This window comes from Myotis yumanensis, unplaced genomic scaffold (assembly GCF_028538775.1).
Source record: "Myotis yumanensis isolate MYYU_CA2020_CCGP unplaced genomic scaffold, mMyoYum1.0.hap1 SCAF_23, whole genome shotgun sequence".
NCBI lineage: Eukaryota > Metazoa > Chordata > Mammalia > Chiroptera > Vespertilionidae > Myotis > Myotis yumanensis.
The window spans coordinates 2,390,272-2,405,548 of record NW_027223774.1 but is presented as its reverse complement, the minus strand read 5'-3'; the positions used below and the strand labels follow the sequence as shown (position 1 = coordinate 2,405,548).

The 15,277-nt window shown below is 56.9% G+C and overlaps 1 protein-coding gene across 1 annotated transcript in view; it reads right to left on the bottom strand.

Moving 5' to 3' along the window:
- LOC138999548 (patr class I histocompatibility antigen, A-126 alpha chain-like) overlaps positions 1–15,277 on the bottom strand; it is a 375,823-nt gene that overhangs the window by 299,764 nt on the left and 60,782 nt on the right. The gene's annotated exons all lie outside the window — the stretch shown is intronic.

Genomic DNA, 15,277 nt, shown 5'->3' with positions numbered 1-15,277 from the left:
CTGGAGTAGTTTATGATCTGCATGCCCTGGAGCTGCATGTCTTGGTGAAGGAGAGGCAAGTGCAGAGCTGTGAGGAACCGAAGGTCTTGCTGAGAAATAAGGAGAAACCCAGGAAATGGGTAAGTGGGACCCTCATGATGGGCAGGGGGAAGGGAGGCTGGTAAATGTACACAGCAGCATTCTTTAATTTTTTGTTTTATTTTTTAAAATATATTTGTGTTGATTTCAGAGAGGGATGGAGAGATAGAGAGAGAGATAAACATCAATGATGAGAGAGAATCATTGATTGGCCTCTCCTGCATGCCCCTGCATTGAGGATCAAGCCCACAACCCAGTGGTGTGCCCTGGCCAGGAATCAAATCATGACATCCTGGTCCAAAGGTTGATGTTCAACCACTGAGCCATGGCAGCCAGGCCACATTAGCATTCCGTAATTGGAAATCTTTGAAAATTTGATCTCCCGTCCTCAGGCTCACTTTCCCAATGACCTCAGAATAACCTCAGGGGGTAGACGTGTCGGTTCTGCCTCACCGATGGGGAAACTGAGGCATAGACCAGGTGCAGGGACCGCACCTTTTTGTCCAGAGAGCCTCTGCCAATGTTGGGAGACATGTTTGGTTGCTACCATTTGGGAGGTTGTTATTTGATTGATTGATTCAAACAATTCCTTTTTTGGAGAGAATGAGGAAGGGAGAGAGAGGGAAACATCCATGTGTTGTTCCACTGAAAGTGTGAGTGTTGAGTAGGACACACTCAAGGAGTATGATACATCCTGGGTCTTATCTTGTTTAATATTCCCCACCCAGAAGGTCATCAGCTTGCAAGAGCAGAAGTATCTTCAGGAGAATTCCGATGTCCAGATGGCCGATGAGGGAGTCGGTGACACAAACTACGTGTTGGACTTGTCCATGAAGTCCCGAGCCCCCATAAGTCAGACGGGGGTACATCCTGAGAACAGCCAGGAGGTCAATGGAGAGCCGGGAAACCAGCCAGGAACCAGTGATGTGGTGTGGGGACAGGTGAGTGTGTGATGCCTTGATCTGTGGGGACAGGTGGGAGCTGGTACAAGGGGACTCGGTGACCACAGCTGCTACAGCATTTGGGACATTTGAAACAGGATAGAAAGGGACCCATGAATGCATCCAGTGGATGCATTAACCCCATGGGCATTTCTGAACCAATGTGGTCCACAGGCCAATCAAAATCTAATTTTCCTCTAGGCATTATCAGGCATGAGGAGTAGAGAGAGCGGGGTCCAGAATCACTTTGCCTCCATAATTGGAAGCAGCGAGTAGTTGAGATGACCAGGAGAGGTAGCTTAGAGAATGAAGACTAAACACTGTTGCCCTGGCCAGTGTTGATTAGTGGTTGGAGCATGGAGCATCAGACCCAGGACCTTAGGGCTGTGTGTTTGATTCTCAGTCAAGGGCACATACTTGGGTTGCAGGTTCCATTCACTGCCCAGTTGGGGTGATTGCAGGAGTCAACCAGTCAATGTGTCTCTCATATTGATGTCTCTCTCTGTCTCTCCTTTTGCCTCTCTCTCTCTCTCTCCCTCTTTTTCGCTCTACTCTTTCTACACCACTCTTCCATGCTCTCTAAAAATCAATGGAAAAAATATCCTGGGTTGAGAATTAACAAAAACAACAAAAAGAGTAAGGAGTGTAATGTATGGGCTTGAAGGAAAGGTGTTTTGGGTACACATAATGATAGACCTGGGAGTTGGGGGTGAAGGGCTTGGCCCCCAGGAAGTCTAGGCAGAGCCACCAAACTGTGGTGTTAGGTAAGCTGGGGACCCAGGTCAGGGAGATGGACAGGACGGGGGAAGGAGGGACAGAGCTTCCCACCCCTGTCTTCAGACACATTTAACCCCCCTTGCTTACCCACTGTCAGGGGCAGAAAGTCTTCCTTCCGGAGGTGAGTCCCACAAAAAGTGATCTGGAGGCTGTGAGGCCCATGGAGAATTTGGTGAAGTTGGAAAAGGATGTGATGGAAGACAGGGAAGAGGCAGCAGTACTCACATCTCCAGAGCCTCCACTTCCCAGCAGTCCTGGTGAGTATGGAAACTGGGCTTGTAGAGCAATGATTATTGTGTCATAAATCAGTGAGCTACATACAAGACCCCTTAATGAGCCCATTGGTTAGGAGTCTTTACGACATGCAGGCTCAGAGCAGAATATCTCTGTCAAATTTGGAGAAAACAAAGGAAAGAGTATTCCTTTTTTTATATCCTTCTAGGTTTTTGTGTAAGTTATTTTGGCAGACAGCTTGTAACCTTGAGTACATATCATATCTAACAAGCTCCTGGCATGGGAATATTATCAGTATCAGCTTATCAGCCCCTTAGGTTCGATAGCTAGTTTGCCAGGTCAGACAGTTAGGTTTATCTTTTCTATTATTTAAGCTAAAAAACAAAGTTAATTTAGAGAATCAAAGACCTTCTAAAAATGATAGAGTTGACTTACAGAACAAGGGACTCTCTGAAAATAGCAGAGTATTTCAAGCAGCAGTTTCACAAAATAGAGATTACTATGCTCCATTATTGATGCCCCCTCTGCTGGGTACCCAGCTGGGCATCCAGCGTGGTCATCTATTGGGGATGGTTGGCTCTCAATGCCAAGTCTTCTTTATCACAGACTCTCTGGTGCCCTAACGTCTAAATTTTCGGGTTTGATGGTTGATGGAAATGTTTTTCAACCAACATCAGCTTTGCTTCAAAGGCGTTTGGTAGTGTTAAACATGCTCTTTTTTAAAAAAAAAAAAAATATATATATATACTTATATTGACTATTAGATAGAGTTGAGGGGAGAGGAAATCATCGATTGGCTGCCTCCTGCGTGGCACCCACCGGGGATCGAGCCCCACAACCCACGCGTGTGCCCTGAGAGGGAGTGGAGCTGGCCACCTCTTGGCTCCGGGTGGATGCTCAATCCCTGAGCTGAGCTGAAAGTGCTCTTTGATTAACGTTGTGTGTTGAATCCTTTCTTTCAGGAGATTTGGTGAAGACAGAGGGGGAGCAGAACCCTCCAGAAGGAATTGGCCTGGAGCGTGTGGATGCTGGTGACATACCTCCCACCAACGTTCCGGAGACACTGGTTTTGAGTCAGCATCCAGAGAGAAGAGGTTCTGGGAATCCAGGAGGTGCCCCCAAGAGAAAAAGGGGCAACACTCCCACCCGCAAGAGGAGCCTCAAGAAGGAGCCGTGTTGTTGGACAGAGAAGAAGTCACCAGACTGCACGGGTGCAATTCAATGGGTGTGTCAAGCACCATGGAGCCAACTGGTCACCCTGTTGGCAAGAAATCCAGGAGGAAGATACCCTATGAGTGTGAAGACTGCAGGAAGAGGTTCAGCTACAGATCACATCTAGAACTTCACCTGAGGACACACACAGGAGAGAGACCCTTCCAGTGCCTTGACTGTCCCAAGAGGTTCATTCAGGCCTCGGAACTCCACATCCACCAGCGGATTCACACAGGGGAGAAGCCGTTGTGCTGTACAGTCTGCGAGAAGAGGTTCACCCACGAGTCCACGCTGCGTGGAAGATCTCCACTGTCAACATCACTGTCAACACCACTGTCCAGGACAGGTGCCCAAGGTGGGTACTAACCATCACACCTGCTCATAGAAAAGGAACAGGCCTGGGGCCGGGGCATGACTGTCCCGAGGTCACACAGGGAATGAGTCCTGAGCTAGGGTTTGAACCCAAGGAGGGTGCCCTGGGCATGCCACCAGCGGGTCCACACCCAGGAGAAGCCGTACCAGTGCGACGTGTGCCACAAAAGTTCGGCCACCACAGGAACCTCAATGTCCAGATCCTCAGCCAAGAACCACCTCATTAGCATCCCACAGGCACCTGTCACTCAGGAGAGGCCCAGGGTTTCAGGAGCTCAGGGCCAGGAGCCAGGATCAGAGACCAGACCCTGTGTCTTATCTCAGGGCAGAAATCTGGAGAGGAGGGTGGTTCCAGGAGGAGACATGGAACTGGGGTGGGTCGTCCCATTGGGCAGGACAGGTGCTGCACCCACCCCCTATGTCTGAGCTGTTTCTGCTCACTCTGCTGGGCTGGGCGGGGCATGTGCTGGGGGTGTCCCAGGGCGGGATTCCCACCAATTCTGAGCTTCCTGCCCCTCTCTATGTCCTAGAGTCCCCGACAGTGAGGGACCGGAGCACGGGGTTCCCTGTGGAATCTGAGCCAAGCCTGGGGTGAAGGGGCCAGTGAGCAGCTCAGCCATGTGCGTAGGGTCTGCTCCTTTTCTCAGCCTGAGGGAGGTGTAAGCCTAGGTGTGGGTGTGATTAGACAACTGATGAAATTGATGGGCAGATGTTGGGTTATAACTTCAAAATTCTGGCAAAATAAAATAAGATCGGTACACACACACACACACACACACACACACAGATACTTACTGAGAATCTTAGTCTGTGGTGTAATGGCATCTATACTAATAACGGAGTAATATGCTAATTAGACCAGACATCTTCCAGGCGTTCTTCGTGACAAAGCCATGGTGGCGGGGGCCAAGGCAGAGGCAGTTAGGGCGATCAGGCCAGCAAGAGAGAGCATTTAGACTTGAACAGTCTGGCAGGGTAGGGCAGTTAGGGGCAATAAGGTCATTGGGGAGGGCAGTTGGGGGTGAATAGGTTGGCTTGGGAGGCCAGCTGGGGGCAATCAGGCCAGCAGGCAGAGGTGGTTAGGGGTGATCAGGCAGGCAGGAAGGCAGAGGCATTTAGGGACTGTCAGGCAGGCAAGCAGGGGAGCAGTTAGGGGCATCAGGCAGGCAGGCAGAGTAGTTAGGGGCGGTCAGACAGGCAGGCAGGGGAGCAGTTAGGGCAGGGGTGGGCAAACTTTTTGACTCGAGGGCCACAATGGGTTCTTAAACTGGACAGGAGGGCCGGAACAAAAGCATGGATGGAGTGTTTGTGTGAACTAATATAAATTCAAAGTAAACATCATTACATAAAAGGGTACGGTCTTTTTTTTTTTTTTAGTTTTATTCATTTCAAACAGGCCGTAGTTTGCCCACGGCTGAGTTAGGGGCATCAGGCAGGCAGGCAGAGTAGTTAGGGGCGATCAGGCAGGCAGGTAGGTGAGCGGTTAGGAGCCAGTATTCCTGGATTGTGAGAGGGATGTCCCCCAAGAGGTCCCAGATAGGAGAGGGTGCAGGCAAGGCAGAGGGACTCCCCCTCACCCCCCCTTCACAAATTTCATACACCCGGCCTCTAGTTATGATATAAGAATGATGTGTGTTTCTTCCTGAAATCCTGCAGGGGGTGCCCTTTTCTCTGTCTCCCTGGGAGATTGGGGCTCTTTTCTCTCTGTGTGTCTCCTGTACTGTGAGAGTGAGCGCTGCTTTGTGTACATGAGGCAGGAAAGGAAGAGAGAGAGAAATCCCTAGAGAGACTGTGTCCATTGGTCAAGTCTCAGAAGTAGTTTGACTGGGCGACATGCCGGGCCTGTTCTTCCCATTGGACATTGTAATGCTTTAGCTTCTCATTCCAGGTCGCCACACATGATCCAATAAGGAAACCAGTCACATCTACCATTACCGTGGCTTCTGCTCCTCCTATGAGCTCTGTGTGAGGACTCACATGTCCCAGCCATGTGAGCACAGTGAGCATGAAGAGCACATGGTGCTCACAGCACCCCTGACCTCTGTTCTGTAGTAACGTCCACTTTCCTATCTCCTAGGAGGAAGCAGAGGCAGAGAGGGGGAAAGCAACATCCCCAGACAGCACTAAGCTCACTCCTCAGTGACCTTGACACCAGATCAGAGCTGTGTGGTCTAGAGGTCTGAGTTCCCACCACCTGCCCTGTGCTCCTCCCCATGGTCCTGTCACCATCCTGTGTCACAGATGAGGGAATGGGGTCCTGAGAACTCAATGCTGGGGGTGCCAGTGTCCTGAGCCCATGAGGGGGGAGGTGAGAGGAGGAACAGATCTGGAGATGCAGGAGCTGAGGGTTATGGGGATTCACTGTCCCCTTCCTGTGCCACCTGCACTGCAGTTTCATAAGCTGCACCCATTGCTCCTGAAGGGAAAGGACATTTGGTGACTCTGGGATTTTTAAAAAACTGGAGTCTCCCTGCTTGTACGTGGTAATGGTGTCAGAGGCCTATAGGGGCATGAAGACCCTGCTTCTGATGGACGTTACTTACTGAACCCGCCCATGTCCATCTTAGGGCTGCATCTGAGGGACCCTTGTTATCTATAATAATAAAAGCATAATATGCTAATTAGACTGGACAGCCAAAGGCAGGCAGGCAGAGTGGTTAGGGCAAAGAGATAGGCAGGCAGAGTGGAGAGAGGTGATCAGGCAGGCATGCGAGTGGTTAGGAGCCAGCAGTCGCAGATTTGGAGAGGGATGTCCGACTGCCAATTTAGGCCTGAGCGGGATCCTGCTCAGGCCTAAATTGGCAGTCAGACATCCCCTGGGCATCCCTGATTATGAGAGGGTGAAGGTGGGCTGATGGACCACCCTTCCCGTGCACAGATTTTGTGTACCAGTCCTATAGTTTATTCATAAAAACTCCCACAGCTTTGATGGGACGCCTGGCATATTCTGGGTGAAGTGGAGCTCAGAGCACCAGCCTGATGCTCCTTCAGGGAGACAGTGGGCAGAGAGCGCCCCCTGCAGGAGGAGGGGCGTGGCCCAGGCCCAGGCCCAGGCCTGGCTCTCAGGTCTCAGCCCCAGGGAGGAGTCTGGAGCAGAGCAGCTCAGTGTTGGGGACTCCCCTACTCCCTGGGGTTTCTCTTCTCCATCTCAGATTCCCTGTTGAGTCCCCCTTCCCTGATACACATGACGATGCCTCACTGCTCACTCCCATTGGGTGTCTGGTTTCAAGAGCAGCCAATCCGCCTTCCATAATATAACCTTTCAGGGACCTGCCTGCACTCAGATGGTCCCAGGACACCAATAATGCATGTCCTGAGGCTCCCCACCCTCCTCCTGCTGCTCTCGGGGGCGCAGGTCCTGAACCCCAGCTGGGCCGGTGAGTGCGGGGTCGGAGGGGGCGGCGGTGCGGGGAGGAGCGAGGGGACCAGGCGGGGCGCGAGTCCTGGAAGGCGCGTGTCCAGCCCTGGCCCTGCCCTCCGTCCGCCCCCCAGGCCCCCACTCCCTGAGGTATTTCTTCACCATGGTGTCCTGGCCCCGCCGCGGGGAGCCCCGCTTCCTCACCGTCGGCTACGTGGACCACACGCAGTTCGTGCGGTTCGACAGCGGGAATCCGAGGATGGAGCCGCGGGCGCCGTGGATGCAGCAGCCGTGGGTGGAGCAGGAGGACCCGGGGTATTGGGAGGAACAGACGCTGAGGGCCAAGGGAACCGCACAGACTCACCCAGTGGGACTGAAGACCGCCCTCGGCTACTACAACCAGAGCGAGAACGGTGAGCCGCGCGCCGGACCGGTCACGACCCCCCTCCCCACGGACGGGCTGGGGTCGCCCCGATGGTCCGGGTCTGAGCATCACACCGAGGCGGCTGGACCCGCCCAGCCCCCACCCGGGAGGACCTCGCGGGGACTTTGACCGGATGTCACTTTCAGTTTTAGATTCAGTCCCTGCGGGCCGGGCTGGGTGGGACTGACCTTGGGGGCGAGGTCAGGGTCTCACTCCATCCAGTGGATTAGTGGCTGCGACGTGGGACAGAGGGGCGCCTCCTCCAGGGGTAGATGCTTATGCCTATGACCGCGCTGACTACCTCACCCTGACCTCCTGGACCGCGGCCACCATGGCGGTTCAGATCACCACCTGAGAGACCCACAGCTCCTCATGTCAGACCACAGGCCCTCATGTCAGACCCACAGGCCCCTCATGTCACACCCACAGGCCCCTCATGTCAGAACTGCAGAAGTGAGGCTCTGTCCCCTCCATCCTGTTCTGGTCCCCAGAGCTGGTCACAGGTTCCAGGGGAGGGGGGCCCCCCTTGGGCAGGGGTGGGAGGACCCATCACAGAAGAACAAGTGGGTGGGGATAGTGTGGATTCATCTTTGGAAAAACAAAACCCAAAAACCTGCACAGTGAGTGGGAAGTGAGAGAAGAAATGGAGAACATTTTAATTAAAATATTTAACTAATGAATGCAAAGGGGAGGAAGAGGCCCACTGTCAGCAGGTGGGGAGGGGGGCACCCTGAGGGCATGTGCGGCCTGAGGAGGTGAGGGCTGAGCCAGGCGGGTGTGTGAGGGCAGAGCCTCCCAGGGCCGCCCTGTGCACACAGCCAGGCTCTGAGGGGCAGGCACTGAGCTGGGCGGGAAGGGAGGGGCCGACTCTTTAGAGAGAGGGCAGGAGAGAGACTGAGGGAGAGAGACCCCTCTCCTGCTGGCCTCCTTCCCCCTGGGGGGGGGGGGGGACCTGCTCCTGGGTGAGCTTGTCTGGGAGCCTGCGCACTGTGGGGGGGGGGTGGCGCCCCACCATGTGATCCCCCACTTGGGGCCGCGGTTTACAGGCTGATGGTCAGAGAGCCTGGGGGACGGTCCCCTGACACAGAGGCTGCTGCCCTGGCTGGGCCTCCCAGCGACTATCGCACCGCCCTCGGGGTCCTGGGCGCTGGTCCTGGGCAAGGGCCATGCTGGGCGCAGACTCCTCCCTGCGGGGGGCAGCAGTCCCCGCATCTCTCCTTCCTGGGGCCTCCCTCCCTCCCCCTGCCCCTCCCTCCTTGCCCACTCTCTAAGGAAGAGAGAAATCACTGGGAAACGACCTCCTGTGAGAATTAACCAAAACATAGATAAACACAGTGTGTGAATGTGTGCGTGTGTGTGTGTGTATGTGTCTGTGTGTGTGATCTCATGTGAATGTCCCTCATGTGCCTGTTGGGAGGTGATCACACCTTCAGAGCCAATAAGGACAGGACAGGAGGGCGGGCTGCGGCCACAGCGCTGGCCTCCTCGCCGCCCATCCTCCCCGCGGGGCAGTCGCCAACCCCGAGAACCGTCCGCTCCGCCGCCGGGGGAAGCGGTGGGGGGGGGGGGGGCGGGAGAGGGGCTGCTGCCTGAGTGCCTGAGGCCCGGGGCCCAGGAAGGGACAGCGGAACCGGGGTCCCCGCCGCCCCGGGAGACCCTGGAGTCCCCTCAGCCCCGCCCCCATCTCCGACGTTGACCCCGACCCCGAATCAGGCTCCTAGCTGCCAGGGTCCGCCACGGCGTCGGGGGGCTCGGCCGAGGGGCGGGAGCGGCGGCGCTGGAGTCGGGGAGCTCACCGGGGTGGGGGGGGGGGCACCGGCCTCAACCTCAGCCGCCGGCGGGGCGGGCGCAGGCCCAGCTCTCCCCGCGGCGCCCGGGCCGCGTCCCCAGAAGGGCTCCCGCCAGGGCCCCGCGGTCGCCCCTGCTGCTCGCTGGGCGCCGGGTCTGGGGGCTGCGCGCCCCGGGGCCCCGGACGCCTGCGCGGGTCGGACCCGGAGCCGGACTTCCCTCCCCCAAGCCCGGGCCCCCGGGACCCCGACAGGCCGAGGCCGAGGAGCCGAGGAAGGACGGCGGACCACGTCCAGGACGCGGGAGGAGGGACCGGCCTGTACCGGGATGGACAGTCGGGCGGCCGGGGACCCGGAAAGGAGGCTGCGCGGCTCCCAGCAGCTCTGTGGGTCTGAGTCCTGGGCTGGTCCTGCCCGCCGCCCCCTCCGGGAAGGAGGGGACCCTCGCGTCCCGGGCGCTGTGTCCCCAGAGGCGGCGGGTGCTGGGAGCGACGTGCGCTGTGCTGTCTCCATGGACGCTCAGGGAACGGGCCTGCGCTGGGCGATGGGGAGTCCCAGAGACGCGGTCGGTGACTCAGAGCAGGAGCCGCTCCATGTGGAGGGGAAGGGGCTTCTCCACCAACAGAGTCACCTCCTCCCCAAGTCGCCACGCGCCTGGGGGCCGCCCTCCTCTCAGTCTCACAGCGGGAGGCCTGTTGGAGGGGACGCGGCTGCAGACACCCCCGCCTCCCTCCCTCCCGCTCTGCCCTGTCCCCGTGGGAACCCGCCCCGGGCCCTCAGCAAGGCCACCAGCTCTGGCTCCCGAGGGAGCCCCCTCTTTCTGAGAGAGAGGGAGGGGCTCCCTCCTGCTGAGCACAGTTTTCAATGAGAAAAGGAGCCGCACTGATCAACTGTCCTGATCACAGAGGGAGAGGCCATGGCCGCACACACAGCCCAGAACGCGCAGGATCCTGCGAAATGGGTGCCTGTGGGGTCAGTGCCCTGAGGCTCACACTCAGGGAGAATGCATTTCAATTATGGGGACAACACACACACATTATAGAGAAAACACACAACAGCCCCACTTTAAAGCCTTGAGGTTGGGCTCTGGGAGGCGTGGCCTTTGGGGTGAACATGCCATTTGCTGCCCCCTGTTGGCGCCCGAAGGTGTGGCTGCAGGAGCCGCCTCCCTCCCGCGGGGGGCGCTCTGCACAGGGAACTCGCCACAGGCCAGCGACTCAGGTGAAGCTTTAAAGGCCCAGGAGCTCCGGGCGGACGCTTCCCACTCAGCTCCCGGGGCTCCTCACACTGAGGTGCCCTGCAGGCGGGGAGCTGCAGGAGGCAGATGGGGGAGGGGGTCAGAGGCCCCACCTCCACGGGGGTCATGGCAACGGGGCCCCAGCTCCCCCTCATCTCCCCGCAGACTCCCTGGGGGAGAAGCAACCAGGTGAGGGGACCGGAACCCCAAAGGGAAGAGGAGCCTCCTGCGTCGCCCGCAGCCAGAGCTGGGGACCCGGAGCCGCGTTCACCCCGCGGAGGCGCCCGCACCTCCCTCCTGGGAGGGGCCCCCACTGGTCGGGGCCCAGGAGGAGCCGCCCCAGCACCAGGCCCGGCTCCTGGGCCGCTGGTCCCGCTCTGGGGCCTGAAGGGGGACAGCGCCACCCCCGCTGCTGCTCTCAGGGCTCAGCAGGTCTGAGGTCCGCCCTCTCCTGGGACCGTCCTCAGGGCGAGGCCTTTTGGGGGGAAGCCGGGCTGGGCCCCTGGCGCAGCGGATGGGAACCCGGGTCGCGGCCATCCACAGACCAAGTCTGAACTGAGAGCTGGGCAGACGGGCCGCTCTGCTCCCGGGGAAGCGGCGGGGAAGGTGGACGAGCTGCTGGAGACCCGCACAGGCACAGCCTGGAGCCACGCAGTCCTGCGGGGAGTGGGTGGGAGAGGCGGGTCCTGGGGGAGGACGCACCCCGACAGGGAGGAGCTGTGCCCCTGGAGCAGCAGGTGCCCGAGCCCTGGGCCGCCCTTGGCAGCTGGAGAGGAGGCTCAGGGGACCCATCCCCGCGTCCCGGCCGCACTTGGAGCTCAGGGCCAAGTCCCACCTGCAGCCTGAGCTGCTACAGACCCTGGGCGGCTGCGGGCCCAGCGGGCCCAGCCACAGGCGAGTCCCAGGCTGCCCTGAGGACCCTGCAGACCCGAGAGCGGGGGGGAGGGGGGGGCCAGGGGGCGTTCAGGCGCGTCGGGCCTCGGTGCTGCGTGGGGGGCTGAGGGCAGCCGCGGTGCAGGGGAGGCCCCGGCAGAGGGCACCCCGACCACAGGCTGCTTCTGTGGCCTCCGGGCCTGAAGACTCGGGGACCCCGTGGGCGCCCAGCTGCAGCTCAGGACCCAGGAGCCGCCTGGGCGGCGACCAGTTCCCTTCCCGGGGAGTCCCGCAGCCTGGACCTGCCCGGCTGGAGTCCTGCCCTCGTTTGGGGGTGGGTCCCGGGACTCAGCCTCGCAGCCAGTGCAGGGGCTCCTCCCGGAGTGTGCGGGGGGGGGGAGGGGGGGGGGCGGGGAAGGGGACAGGGAGCAGAAGGGCCGAGAATAAACCCGGGACACAGCCCACAACCCCGGGGTCCCAGCAGCAGCAGCGGAGATGGTGGCAGAGCCCCCGAGCTCTCCCTGCGGGCCGGGACTGGGCAGAAGGAGACAGCCGCCCCCTGACCCCCCCCCCCCACCCGGCCTGGTTGCTGACATCAGCAGTGTGGTTCCCCTCCCTCAGACTGATAATCCCATCATCTCCTTTCATCTTTCCCAAACCGATGGATTTTAATTTCTATTTTTCTTATTCCACATTCTCATTATTGCTCACATGTGTTTATTACAAATATACTTGTTTGACATTCGTATTTCTTCTTTTCCACATTGTTCCCTCATGTGCGTTACTTGTGGATTGGGTGGTGGATGCTGTTAGATATTGGACTTCAGAGAGAAGGAGAAGCAGCCCCCACGGGAACTGGTCGGACACACGAGGCCTCAGTGCTGTGGGGAGCTGGCCCGGAGCTCACAGCTGGGCCGGGTTCCTCTCCTGCTGGACACAAGTCGCCTCTCAGAGCGTCACCCTCAGACACGGCAGCCCTGAGGCCCTGACAAGGGAGACAGAGCAACACCCACTCCCTGTGTCTAAACACAGACACAGACAGGGCCGCAGGCAGTTGACAGAGGACCCCACAGATCCCTGCGCTGGCTCCTGGCAGCGAGGCGGCTTCTCCCCAGCGGCCCCTCCTCCCTCGCTGCAGGCGGCCTTGTCCCTCGATGGTCACTGAGCTGCCCATCCGTAGAGCTGTTCCTCCTGACACCACCATCTAGAGCAGCCTGCTCCCCAGACCCTCCCCCAGGCCGCCCATTCAGAGCCCACACCCTAGATGTGTCCTCTCTCCCCCCTTCCCACTAGGATGCCCCATGGTCCCCGTGGGACGCGTTCTCCTTCCAGCAATGATGATGAACCCACCACGCCTGCCCACAGGGAGCCTCCTGGCCTTTGGCTGAGGAACACTGGGCCACGGGACCCTTTCCCTGTCAACATCTTTGTGCGTCTCTGACTTTGATTCTGGCCCTGAGTTTGTATCTCTGGGGTGTGAGGTTGACATAGAAAAGTTTCATGTTTTCCTTCATGGTTTTTCATCTTTGGGTCTTGGATGGAGAAATTTTCATTACACAACTGAAAAGGCTTCATATATAACTTCATCTGGGGAGAGCATTCCAAGGGCGAAGGGAAACAGGATTGTTAGAATATTGGGGGGAAGTTAAGGGGAGGAGCAGTAGGTAAGGGATTCTAGGGTGGAATCTAAAGGTGACATCCTCTGCTTTATGTTCTATAAGTATGTGCGGGGCCTACAGGGAGCTGCTATCTGTTGAGTTTAATATCCATTTTCTTTTGCGGTAAAGCCCTGTGTGCCTGCCCATGTTCACCAGGTGAACAAACACAACACCAAGGGTCCCAGGTGATGGACACAGGATGGCTGCAGTGAGGAGCGTTAGTGAACCCTTCACCCTTAAGGTATAACTCACATTTGAGTTCAATCCTGTACAGCTCGGTATTAAATGCGTATTAATTACACTCTCCTGGCAGCTGTGAGTGAGGGTGTATCTGAGACCCACACACACAACTGAAGTCAGTGACACATGAAGACCCGTCGCATCCACGGGAAGACAACTGTCACCTCCATCCATCTATGAGCCACACGGTGTCCTGTGGGGGCAGAGACTGGAAACTAAGAGCATTTAGCTGGGCGTTGTCTCATGTGGCAGCTCCATGACCCCCATGGTGGCTGAATTAAAGGTCCATGATATGCAAGTCCCCCTGCTCGACACAGGAGCCACGTGTCAAGGGCTCAGTGGCCACGGCAGCTGGTGGCTGCCACGTAGGAGGAACCGACGCAGAGCGAGTCCTCACTCACAGAATGTCCTGCTGGACAGACTGCTCTGCACAGGGTCGGGGCCTCAGGTCACAGCACTCGGCTCATTTGCATTAAAGGGCCTGGTCTGGCCGGTGCAGCCAGTGGGGTGAGGGATGTCCTGGTCACTAAAAGGTTTCAGGTGTGACCCTGGGTAGGGCGCGTAGGGGAGCCAACCAATCAGGGATTCTCTCTCGCATCCATGTTCCTCCCTTTCTCTCTTTCCCTTCCTCTCTCTCTAATGTCAATAAAAACATATTTTTAAAATTCAAAGGAATAAAATAAAAGGGCCAAGATGGCTTCTCCTACAGACACGTCAGGTTTCTGTCTGGGATGTGAGTGCACACTCAGCTGGGGTGGAGAAACCACATGGGTGTCTGTGGGCCTGGTGTCTTCAGGCACAAACTGCTCCCTGTCCCAGAGGGGACACCCCTGTCCCTCCACCTCCCTCCCAGGCTGAGGACACTCTCTGTTGGATTTCCAGGGTGAGCTCTCTTCTAGAAGGTCCCAGGGGCAGTGCTGTGAGCTCAGTTTTGAGGTGCAGGGATCCCCCCTTATGCAGAGGGATTCTGGGAAGAGAAGAGGAGGGAAAGGCAGGGCCAGTTGGGATTCTCTCCCTGGTTTATCCAGATCAACCTTTCTCAAAGTGTGGTCTGTGGAACCCTGAATGATCTGAGAGCCTTTCCTGGGAGGTGGGGGGTCAGCACTGTTGTAGGAGATGAAGGACATCCTCGACTTTTCACTCCGCTGACATGGGCGCTGAGGCCAAGCTCAGCACGAATGGGCTGACACCCGACCTCCATGGTCCTTCCTCTTCCCAGCACTGACCTGCAGAGAGAAGACAGACAGACAGAGCACAAAAACAGTTTTGCTTTTAAACGATACAACATGATTGATGGAGGTGAAATTATTCTCTTTACTAAAGGCTCATCCTTCCATCCACATTTTTAAAACATCGTGGCCTCCAGTGGAGATGCCCCAAAGGTGAGCGCAGTGCCTGCATCGCCCACAACCACAGAACAATGACCACCACCCTCCCAACAACCAGCATTCAGAGCCTCCTGGAATCCGCCCAACAGGATCCTACAGCAGCCACAGACTCAGAGCCACAGAGAGCAGACTGCTGGCTGCTGGAGGGCAGGGGAGGGACTGGGCACAGCAGGTGAAGGAGGAGGAAACACAACATGGTCCTTTCAGTGTGGTCAAGGGGAGGGAAAGTACAGCACAGGGAACAGAGTCAATCATATTGTACCAACTACATGTGAGGCCACATGGTACTAGATGTATGGGGGCGATCACTGTATCAGTTATATGAATGTCTAACCAGAGTTGTACACCTAAACTCATACAATATTGTACATCAACTATATTTGAAAAATTAAAAATATTTTTAAAAAGAAGACATATGTATGTTGCATTCATTACACAAATGGATTAATTTCTTAACTGTCTTTAATAAAAATGGAGGATAAAAAAACCTTATATGATGTCCTGGAAAGTACACAAAAAACACTTCTGCCACATTCCCAAGTCTCATGTACCAGGGAGATCATGTGTGGGCGCCGAGCTAGCCTCTTTCTCATAGGATCCCATGTTTACTTTTTTAAAAATTATATTTTATTGATTTTTTACAGAGAGGAAGGGAGAGGGGTAGAGAGTTAGAAACATTGATGACAGAGAAACACCTC